General features: G+C 52.8%; 1 long non-coding RNA gene across 3 annotated transcripts; it reads left to right on the top strand.

The window, feature by feature from the left end:
• The first annotated feature begins 494 nt into the window (after positions 1-494).
• Positions 495-5267, top strand: LOC135313904 (uncharacterized). Of its 3 annotated transcripts, XR_010373398.1 has the most exons (3): positions 497-557; positions 3331-3666; positions 4511-5267. It is a non-coding gene; the product is annotated as an uncharacterized LOC135313904 (long non-coding RNA). The 3 variants fall into 3 exon arrangements; XR_010373397.1 differs by having other exon boundaries at positions 495-3666; XR_010373399.1 differs by having other exon boundaries at positions 495-3666; positions 4466-5267.
• The last annotated feature ends 5641 nt before the right edge of the window (positions 5268-10908 follow it).

Genomic DNA, 10908 nt, shown 5'->3' with positions numbered 1-10908 from the left:
ACTTGGCTGAGCAGCAAACATCTCCCCCAACCTCCCCTTCCCTACGTCCCTGTCCTGGCAGTGGCAGGAGCCATGGGTAACAGCCTGCACCCATTCACAGATAACACCGTCTCTCCTGTGCCGGCTGCCAGCATGCCTCAAGCTGCTCCTAATCTGCCTGCTTGCAAAAATACATCTCGCTTGGGCTTTTTGCCCCTCTCCCTCCCCTGCCACTCAGGAGAGCTTGTTTACTGCTGGGTGCAGGGAAACCATGACCTCTGCTGCCTGCCATTCCCTTTGGCTCCCCATCCCTGGGAGCGGCTGTGGGCTGGCGTGGCAGCTGGGGACATGTGAGGGGACACCCGCTGCTGTGTGGGGGCGAAGGCAGGGCAGGGTGCCTGGGTCCTGATTTCACTGTGTCCCTGGCTGTGAGAGGAGGGGGTAGGAAGGGGGTTTCGTAATCACAAGTTATATTAATTAGACCAGTGTCAGGCTTACAGATGGTTTCTGCTGCCAACCTTGACAGCGGGGCTGAGTATTGATGAGCCCAAGCGTGAGAGCTGGTGAGACCTGGGGAGGTAGGAATGGGGGTGACGTTAGCTAATATGAAGTATAAAGTCATGCAGGTGAGGATGGGGAAGATAAGCTCCTGCTGCAGGGCTTGTCTGAAGTGGCAGAGGAGGAGATGTCTGGGGAGAAGGAGACCATGAGGATGGGATGCTCTCGGTGGATGGGGATGGGCTCCCCACAGCACAGGGGACCGCTGTGCTCCCCGCACCCAGCCTGGCCTGCAGACAGCTTTGGATGAGAGGGGCAATGGAGTGGTCAGAGGAATGGGAGGGCCCAGGGGAGACAGGAAGAGCTTGACTGGTCTGGCTTAGCAAAGCAGGGAGCGTGAGGGGGACACAGAGCCCCCCATCCCCAACCATGCCCAGGTCTTCAGCAAATTGGCCCCAGTCAATTTCTAAATATATTCTTCAGCTGAGATGGGGGAAAAACAGGATCTGGCCTTTAAAACAAAGCCCTCAGTTTAATTCCTTTCACAAAAGAGGACACAGCCAAGGGAAGCAGGGCTGGCTGAGCAGCCCTTTGCGGGAAACGGGGTGGGTTTTGTGCCGCCCGCCAGTTTGTTTGTATTTTTAGAGCGTGCTGCAGGCACGAGGTCAACAAAGTGAGTGAAATTCCACCCTGGAGCCTGGAGCAGCTCCCCATCCCTCTCCTCGGGGATGGGCGGGACTCAACAGCTGAGCCAGGGCTCAAGTGTCCCAGCTGCGGCACTGCCTGCTGAGGCTTAGGCTGGCTGGGTGGCAGGGCTCTGGGTGGAAGAGCTGAGGACCAGCAAGGTGGTGGGCAGAGGACAGCCCTGCTGCTGTTCGCACTCCTAGAAAAGCCCCCTGAGAATGAGGGTCTGGCAATGCCATGCTGGAGACCCTGTCCCAGGGTGGCACAGGGTGCCCGAGGGCTCTCAGTGCAAGTGATCGCAGTGGGACGTTTGTTTGGTAGGACGATGGGCACCCCTGCCCCAAGGGAGTTGGGGCCATGGAGGTGCTGGGATGAGACTGGGACAAACTGAGGAGGGGTATGGAGCTCAAATATATTGAGGAGGAGGCCAGGGTGTTCCATGCTTGCTCGATGGAGTGATGAGTTGGCAACGTGGTGAGTCAAAAGCTGAGAAGGGGGGAAAAAACCTAGCAAATTGGAATGTGTGGGGGCTTAAAATGGCACAGCACATCTTGAGAACACACCTCAGGCCTCTTCATCATCTCCAGCAACAAGTGATGCAAGTGAAGTATCTCGCTAGGGCTCGAGCTCAACAGTGAGTGAGTCAGGCGGGTGGGAGTCCCACCTCTTGAATCACCGCTGGCAGCGCTGCTGGATGCAGCCTCAGCGCTGGGAGCTTCCCCTGCCCGCTTTCTGTTGCAAGAGGTGATGGCATCACAGTCTCTGTGGCGTGGCTTCAGGGGAAAATCATCTCTTTATGAGCTAAAGCTGAAATAAAGAAACTGTCCCCTGGGATGCTGGCCCAACTGGAAAGCATAGCAAGAGATACTCCCAGGAAGAGCAGAAAGTGTCAGATCCTCGCTTTAAGGCAAGCAATTTACCTAGCAATTAGGACAAGCAAGATGTGCTGAGAGTCATTGTTTGAGAGCTGCTTCTCACGAGGTATGAAACATCTTCCTGTGCTTTTTCTGATGATCTTCTAGGAGATGGTTTTCCCTGCTTGAGCAACCCAAATGCTTGGCATCACCTGGTTCAGGTGGCCCAAGCACCCAGTGATTATCACACATGCAGGGGGCTAGTTGCTTTCATCCAGAGATACATACGCTGATGGGAGTCAGTAGGACCAACCTTCAACCTGTGGCTTGAACCTCAAAGGTAGTGACGAGGAGGCCTGCATGAGGGAACCATACCCCAGAAGAAGGACATGCAAAGCACTGTTGTTATTGCTAGAAGCATGACGCAGCCTTTGGCTACCAGGACTGCTGGGTGGCACTTGGTGGACTTGCATCAGGGAATAATGTACCCTGTTATTCATGGCCTGTTGTTTCATTAGCCTTTGATCTCAGTGGGATCTTTTTTCTGAGCCACCCTTCCCTGTCATAGTGGCACAGGATGATGTGATGGGGAGAGGATGGCTGGCTCTGCAGGGCAGTTGAGTGGGCAGGGTATGCCTTATGGGCATGTGGAGTCCTTTCTGCCTCTCCATGCTGAGAGCAAGGCTTTCCCTCCACCTTGTACCCACATCACGCCTCCAATGCACTACAGTTTTGGGGTGATTTTTTCTCTCTAATACACAACTCAGTGCCTGCTGGCACCTCCTGAGTGTCATACCGCCAGTCAGTGGCTCTGCTCCAGGGCATCCCCTCTGTTTTTTTTCCAGGCCTTGTTCTCAAAGATTCATCCCCTTTTTTTTTCAAAGCAGGCTGTTTCCCCTAATAGCAAGTGCCCAGCCACCAGCAGCTGAAGGCTCAGTTGTTTTGCCTTATGCACAAAACTTTCCACTTGTGCTTTTCATCTTTCCAGCCAAGGGAAGTGCCTGCTTTCCCCAGCCTCTTGCCTGCAGAAGCGTGCGGGAAACGTCTGCCCTCCTGTGTTCAAAGTCCCCTCCAAAGAGAAGCCAAGAGTGCACTGACCTCACAGAGTAAATATTTTCCATGACATCTCCTTCTGACATCTCCTTTTGGGCTCTCTACCTATAGCTGACCCGGCTCCGGGTTTGCAGCCAACCTGCCTGAGCTCCACTGGTGTGGGGGAAGGGGGCTGGGTTCTGCCCTCTCCTTGCTTCCCTACATGTCCCCATACAATGACACTGCCTGAAGGTTTCAGTGACCTCTCTGTTCCTCCTTCCAGGGACTCCGCTGGCAAACAAGGTGGCTTGCGGGCAGCCAGTGCTGCTCCCCATAGACACCAAATCTTGCCGGCTTGCTGTGATGGTTTCTCCAACACCTCCCCTCACCCGCTTGCAGCTATAACACGTTTGCAGTTATGGGCTGCTGCCAAGCCAGCTGGGATGCTGCAGGCAGCAGCCTTAGAGCAGGCGCAAAGCATCCATGGGCCAGAGGTGGGATGCAGGAAGGATGTTTTGAAGTGGGACCAACTTGTCAGCAGGCAAAGGAGGGGACATTCATTGACTCTAGATCCTTGCTGCTCACCCAGCTGAATGAGAAGGGGCAGATGATCCAACAGGTATTTGCCACCTCCAGCCTCTTACTGCTCTTGCTATGTTATTCACCTACAGACTCCTTCCACTGACAGCACTCTTCTCGAGGGGACAGTCACATCTGGTGCTGAGCCACAATGGGTCTCAGCAGCTGGATTTATTATTATTTATTATTCTTTGCAACCACACAAACTCGGTGTTTTTCCCCACTGATGGTTTGCTAAGAGGAGATGCTGTGGTTATTCTCCTCCTGGGGCTTTTCAAACCACATGCTGGTTCCCAGGCCCATCATGGTCTCCTGAGGGGGACTGGGGCAGTTCATGCCACTGCATATAGGATTGGGGCCCTTAGGACTGGCTCGCTATCCTTTGTGGAACAGGGAAAAAACACAACATGCTGCCAGAAATAATGCCAAGCATGTGGCACACACCAGCAGGTGTCAAAAGATGCTCATGTCAGCCTCACAGGCAGCCCTGTGCCTTCTGCTTTGGCCATGTAGGGAAAATGACCCCAGCAATTTGCTGTGGGTGTTTCAGAGTCCTTTATTTCTAGGGCTAGGTCTTACCTACAGCAAAAGTGCCTCTGCAGGCCAGGTGAGGAGAACAACTATGCCCTTCCTCCTGTAGGTCCTCCACAGTTTGTGTAAGAAATAGTGTTTCCCAGTTCTTCTGCATGGGAGAAGTGTTGTTCTTATCTGTATGGTTATTGGTGTTAGAGACAAAATGAATATTAGACATCTATTAACATGGGTGGTTTTAGGGGTTGTTTCTTGGCTGTTTAGCAAGTTTGGGTTTGTTTGTTTGTTTGTTGTTTTTTTTTTAACAGATGTCTTTTTGGCAGCCAGGGAAATGTTTTCCACTTGCCTTACAGCTTGCCTGGCAGTAGCTTCACAGGAATGCTTAAGGATGCCGTGGAGTGCTTGACGGAACCGGGCTTGGACCAGACTGTGACTTCCATATGTTGTTGTTCACCTGTTCCAGAGCAAGTGATGGACCTCTTCCCTCCATCCTGTGCTCTTGAAGAAATGTGTGTGTATGTGTGTTGTGCTCAGCACACGACTACTGCTGCAAACCACAGCACTCTTGCGCTGAAGCATCAAATGTGCAGGCTTTCGATGAGCTGGAAAAGAGGGTGAGCTTACTTGCCCATGCACAGGGGATGCACGTATCGCTGGCATGTTCTTGCACCTACTTTTTTCTGCTCCTTGGAAGTGACATGTATCCTTGCTCTTAAGCAAGTGCTGCGCCTCTCCTTGCAAATACCATGGTGGATCTCTGCTTCTGGGAGGAAGTGAAGGCTGTTACGGTACATCCCACCTGAAGGTGACATCTCAGTGTCAGGGGAAATGGCTCTCTGCTAGGGGTAATCTGCCTGCTGGACATCACAGGATTCTGAGAGGTCGTTTTGCTCATGTGTTGGAAGCTGATACAGCTGGATGTATAAATCTTGGCTTTCCCTGAGGCCTGGGTCTTCCCTGGGGCTGCTGCTCTGCCTCCTCATATTTCTGGGGAGAGGAAGCTGTGGCTAACCTCACCGCAAACACAAATTAGTTGGTTTTGTTACTTTTTGGGATTTTTTTTTTTTGTGTGTGTGCGTTCAGTTTGAACAATAAAACATCTGTTCTTGAGCCCAGCAGCTGGACCAAAATGAAATGACGTTAGTATCAATTATCCTCCGGGATGGGGAGGCTGAAGGAAGAATGATGCAGATTTCCTTAACACTGAATAACAAATGAGAACAACAGCTTGGCTAGGTGTCTTTTGTTCCCAGAGAGTCTCCAAACAACCCACCTGCTTGAGCCCTCGTATTGGGGTGCCTGCTCTTGTGCACCTCTGCTCTGGGTACCAAGCATCAGCTGTGGGGTGAGTGGGGGAGATGTTTTTGCAGCCATTGAAGAATAAGAGTAATTTCTTAGTGGAAGGGCTTGCAGATACTGCAGTGGCAGAGATTTTTATGAATGCACCAACCAAATACAAATGCCCTGGTACAAAATCAAAGTGCTTCTTTGTGGGGGCGTCAGGGCTGAAGGTGCACCTACCTCTTGCGGAGCCAACTGGGACATCTACTGTGGTGCGCGTGGGCAGCCAGCCTGGAATAGAGCTGGGGTTCGCAGAGGGATGGGATGATGCAGAATCACGTTCCCTGGGTACAGAGAAAGGGGCTATTAACAGGGAGAAAGGGAGGGAGTGATGGAGCACAATGGTTCTGATTTGTTGGCAGTTGCAACCTACAGTCCCTGGCAGCACCTCAAAGCAGCTGTGAAGTGCCAGTCGGTGGCGATGCTTCGGCGCGTGATGTGGGCGCCTGACCCTAGCGTAAGGCTGGGACAGGGGCTGCCTGGTGGGGAGGGCACCAACCAGGCTTGTCCTCCCTGGGGCCCCACAGAGGAAGCCCAAGCATGCTTGTGGTGGGCTGAGTGCTCCAGGGACTTTTTGGCTTTGTTTTCCAGGGCTGCCCCCAAACCCACCTGTCCTAGTAGCCATGCCTGGGTAAATTTTACCTCTTACAGATTGCATACACACAAAAATATCCTCTCATCTCATCCTGAACAAGCTCACTAGAAGAAGGTTATTTCCCCACATCCCAATAGCACAAAGAAAAAACGTAACTGTGGGAAAACTCAAGGAAATTATCACAGAGCAGCATTTTTATAAGCAAGCTGCTTTATACCTGTGCAGCCAGATGCCTGAATAACTTAAAGTAGGCTTCAGGAAATAATTTGGGCTGCTGCAATTTTGAAGCCTCTAAAATAGCTTTTCTGCTCTCCCGGGAGCTGTGAATTTTTAGGCCTGACATCTTCCAGGGCCCCATGGGTGAGGTACAGCTGCTTATTGCAGAGGAGGCCCCCATGGGGCAGGGCTGGGGAAAAATGGGGCTTATGGGGCTCACATGATGCTCATTGTGATTTTTGCAAGGAAAGAGTGTTTTGGGTAAGCAGCAGGGGAGAAAAAGCCTGTTTGAGAATAACAGCTTGCTCTGAAAACCCAACAGCAACATGCATCCATTTTTTCTGGCTTCTTCATCAAGCACCCAGCAAAAGCACTGCTGAGAAAAACCCCCTTGCTTGCTTGCCTATGCCATTTTACTCTAATCCCTGATTGATTGCCTTTGGCCTCCAGCATTGGTTATACCAACAAGCCACACTGGGCCAAAACCACCCCAGGTGTCACGTCCAATGTGCATCGCCTCTCTGCTCAGAGTCTGGGCTCTGCAGGTACTCCTGCCCTGGGCTCTCCTACCAGAAAATGGAGTCCAGCTGGGAAAATCCCCAAAATCCTCACTCAAAAGAAGCAGAAGTAAAGGAAGCTTTAGCTTTAATAAAATAAAAAAATAAATCACTTTGTCCCAAAGCAACTGAACATACCCCAGTATGTCTGGTTTTTGTTATTTTATGTACTGTACTTCAGCCTGTTTTCTCAAGCCTTACAAAAGTGTGTGTGCCATTGTTCTGTTTGCCTGTCCCTTCCCTCTGTAACATGCTGAACAGGCTGATTTTGGGTAGATCTGGCAAAGACATTAATTCCTCCCCCTATTTAGGTCTTTCTGGGTGCAGGAAAATAGGTGCCGGTGCTGGAGACCAGGCTGATCTCTTGCAGAAAGGCTCATTGGGTCCCCGGTTTCCTGAAAACTCCTAGGTAGTGGTGACCCCATCAGATGGAACAACCGGGGAGGTACCTAAGGCAGCATGTGGCAGTCTGGGCGTCAAGGGGAGCACCCTGGGATGCCCCGTGCAGTACAGGGGCAGGCAATGGATTTAATAAGAAAAGCTTTTCCCACCCCAAGGCTGGATTAGGGAAGCGTTCATCAGCCAGATGCAAAACATGGTAAGCTCTTCATGCTGGGGTGAGGAGGACTGTGCTGAGAGGCCGGGGCATGTCTTCCCCTCCCAGCCTGGCAGCAGAAACAGCCTGGAGGGACCCTCTGGTACATTGGGATCTAGAGGGATGGAGACAAGACAAAGTTTGAGGTCCCTGCACCCTGCCTGATTCTCTGGTGATCCATCTGCAGTCTTTTGCTTTGACCCAGTTTGCAGTGATCTGCTTTTCCCAACCTGCTTTGTAATCCTAAGTAATAGGAGGCAGATGACACGACATCTCTGGAGGAGCTGGACCTTAAGCCTGGTCCAGGACCTACAGGACTGTTGCTCTGGCTCCCTGTAAGCCATCTTGTGTCTCCAAGGACTGTGGCCAGCAGGTCAAGGGAGGAGATTCTGCCCCCCTGCTCCACTCTGGTGAGACCCCACCTGGAGTGCTGCGTCCAGCTTTGGGGTCCTCAGCACAGGAAGGACATAGAGCTGTTGGAGCAGGTCCAGAGGAGGGCCACAAAAATGATCAGAGGGTTGGAGCACCTCTCCTGTGAAGACAGGCTGAGAGAGTTGGGTTGTTCAGCCTGGAGAAGGGAAGGCTGCAGGGAGACCTTATTGTGGCCTTTCAGTACATAAAAGGGGGACTATAGGAAGGATGGGGGAAATCTCTTTAGCAAGGCCTGTTGTGGCAGGACAAGGGGTAATGGTTTTTTAACTAAAGGAGGGTAGATTTAGACGGGATAAAAGGAAAAAACTTCAACAATGAGGATAGTGAAACACTGGAACAGGTTGCCCAGAGGGGTTGTGGAGGCCACATCCCTAGAAACGTTCAAGATCAGGTTGGATGGGGCTCTGAGCAACCTGATCTAGTTGAAGATGTCCCTGCTTACTGCAGGAGGGTTGGAATAGATGACCTCTAAAAGCCCCTTCCAACCTAAACCATTCTATGATTCTGTGGATCACCCTCCCCTATCCAGGGCAAAATGGGCCCTGAGGGACACAGGGCACTGAGGAACAGGGTTTTGTGGTCACCAGGCAAGGAGCCAGTGGGGCAGGGCTGGGGTATGCAGCAGCCACCTATGGATCACCACCTGGAGGAGGCTTCGGAGAGCTGGATGGGACAGAAAATGCTGAACAGGGCACAGGAGGAGCATGAGGCATTATGCAATGCAGCTGGTCACCTAGGAAAAAGGAGGTGGGTCAGGGGAAGAAGGGGAAAAGCAAGGCAGGGCTAGCATGCTGTCTGCCATAGAGGGGCTGAGACACTGGTGGTATGCTCTGTGTGGCCAGTGACTGCGCCAGGGATGCATGGCTCTGCCTTGTCCTGGTGGCTAAAAATATCATAACAACATCTGCATCCCACCTCGGTGGGGGTTTTGAGCTCTGCTGGGCTCCTGTTCAGCCCTGCTCACCTGGGGACGGCCACCACCCCAACCCGGACTCAGCATGGCTGCCTCGGGCAGCTCTGGGGGGGCTGTGAGCTCTCCTCCCCCCAGTCCCCCTCACCCCTTTCTTTCAACACACCCCTCCACCTCTGGCTTGTTTGCACAGCTCAAAATGTTCCGAACATTATCAGTGTTTGCACTTTTGCCACTGTTTGTGCTAGTTGCACTTTAAAGGCAATAAAGTCAAGCTTTGTTTGCTTACAAGGAAACCATATTTTCTCCCTCATTAGACAAACCAGCTCTCACCTTAAAACACGGCACCAGCTTGCCCTGTAAGCCCTGGGCCTGCCTGGGCTCCTGGGGATGATGTCCACAGAGGAACAGGGACTTGATGTGTGCAAACACACTGGGCTCACATTGTGCATCACCCCACGGCTCTGCCTGCCAGGCTTTACACTTCATGAGGGAACTGAAGCCAGCACCCCCCCTTTCACCTTCCAGCTGGTCCCCTAAAGCCGGTGCTGGGGCATCCTGAGTCACACAGCCCCAGTAGGCCCTTTTCCAAGTGAACTGACATTGGCCCCAGCGAAGCTGCTTCACCCTAAGTCCCAGGGCTTACGGAAGCAGCGTGGGAGCCGGGTGCCGCTGACGACACCAGACAACGCAGGTCCCCCCAGTGTGGGGAGGTGACCTCGCGCGTGCCCAGCTGCCTGCTGCTATCCCTGCACACTGCCGCCACCTCCCACGTGCTGGCTCTGACCCTGGCCAGCGGGCTAAACATTAACAAGCTGGAGCCAGTGCAAGGCCAGATGAGTCTCAAGAGTGACTCAGAGAAGGATGTTATTTCTGGAGAAAACAATGCTAAGAAAGTGGCCTCCACCGTGCTGCTCAGTGACCCTCTGCCATCTGGCTGCTCCTCCATCCCTGCTCTTGGAAAGCCTTCCTCCATCTTCCTCCTTGGATCCCCACCTTTCTCCATCTCTCATTCTAGTCAAGCAGGGGCTTGTTGAGCTGCTCAGTGCATCACTCCATGGACAGGGCATTTCACACACTGCCTAAGGTTGCCCTGGCTGAGGAAGAGCTGCTGGGGAGTGTGCTAAGCCTCTTGGGGTGATGCCAGCTCTGCCTCAGGACCCAGTGCCTCTCCCTGAGCCCTTGGTATCACTCCAGCATCCTCAAGATGGGGCAGAGCCCATTGCAAACCCTGGTTTCCACAGCCCCTGGGGCTCAGTGGCTGGAGGGCGACTGCTGTTGCCCATTTTTCCTGGAAGGGCAGTGCTTCTTGTAACTGATCTCTTGATTAATGTAAGGCATTTTCTCCACCCTGCCAGGGCACACAGCGCCTCTTGAAAGAGCAGCCGCAATGGCTCAGCACCAGGAACACAGTGTAAACAAGGTGCCTGTTGGCCCCTGGCCGGCTCTGCAGGGGCAGCCTGGGGCTGGAAGGGGCCTGAAAAGGCACAAACCATGCAGCTGCAAAGTGGGGTTTAAGGTCCCAAAAAAAGAAATGCTGTGGAAAAGGCAAAATACTCTCTTAGCTGGAAATAATGGCAGCAGCCAGGTCCCCAAATCCCCATAATGTTGGTGCTGTGCCACAGTGTGTGGCAGCTAACCCTGCCCTCTCCTGGACACGAGCTTGCTGGCAGCTGGCCCCCTTTGGGAAATTTCCCGAATTTTGAAATGCCCCCTGAGGAATGCAGCCTTAGCTGTTTGAGGGGTGCAGCTCACACAGGCCTGTTGGGCCAGGGATGCTGGGGGAGGATAGTGGCATCTCAGATTGGATTTAGGATCTGAGCCACCCTCCTTGGAAAGCAAGAAGGAAATGCAAGAATGTCATCTGCAAACCAGGACTGAAGCAAGGGTAGCCCTGAGGGAGAGTGGGGCACACAGAGGAGCCCCACAAGCTGCTCAGTGGGGACCACAGTGGAGATGATATCCTGCAGCTGTGGGACATGGCCATGGGGGCAGGATGGGACCGAATGAATTGGCATAATCCCTCTGGTGTGCCAGTGGCACTGAGCTAGGGACAGCCCTCACTTTCCTGTAGCAGTCACGCATTTGTGTTCAATGCCCAGTTT

This window comes from Phalacrocorax carbo, chromosome 6 (assembly GCF_963921805.1).
Source record: "Phalacrocorax carbo chromosome 6, bPhaCar2.1, whole genome shotgun sequence".
Taxonomy (NCBI): Eukaryota; Metazoa; Chordata; class Aves; order Suliformes; family Phalacrocoracidae; genus Phalacrocorax; species Phalacrocorax carbo.
This window is presented reverse-complemented; position numbering and strand designations above follow the sequence as displayed.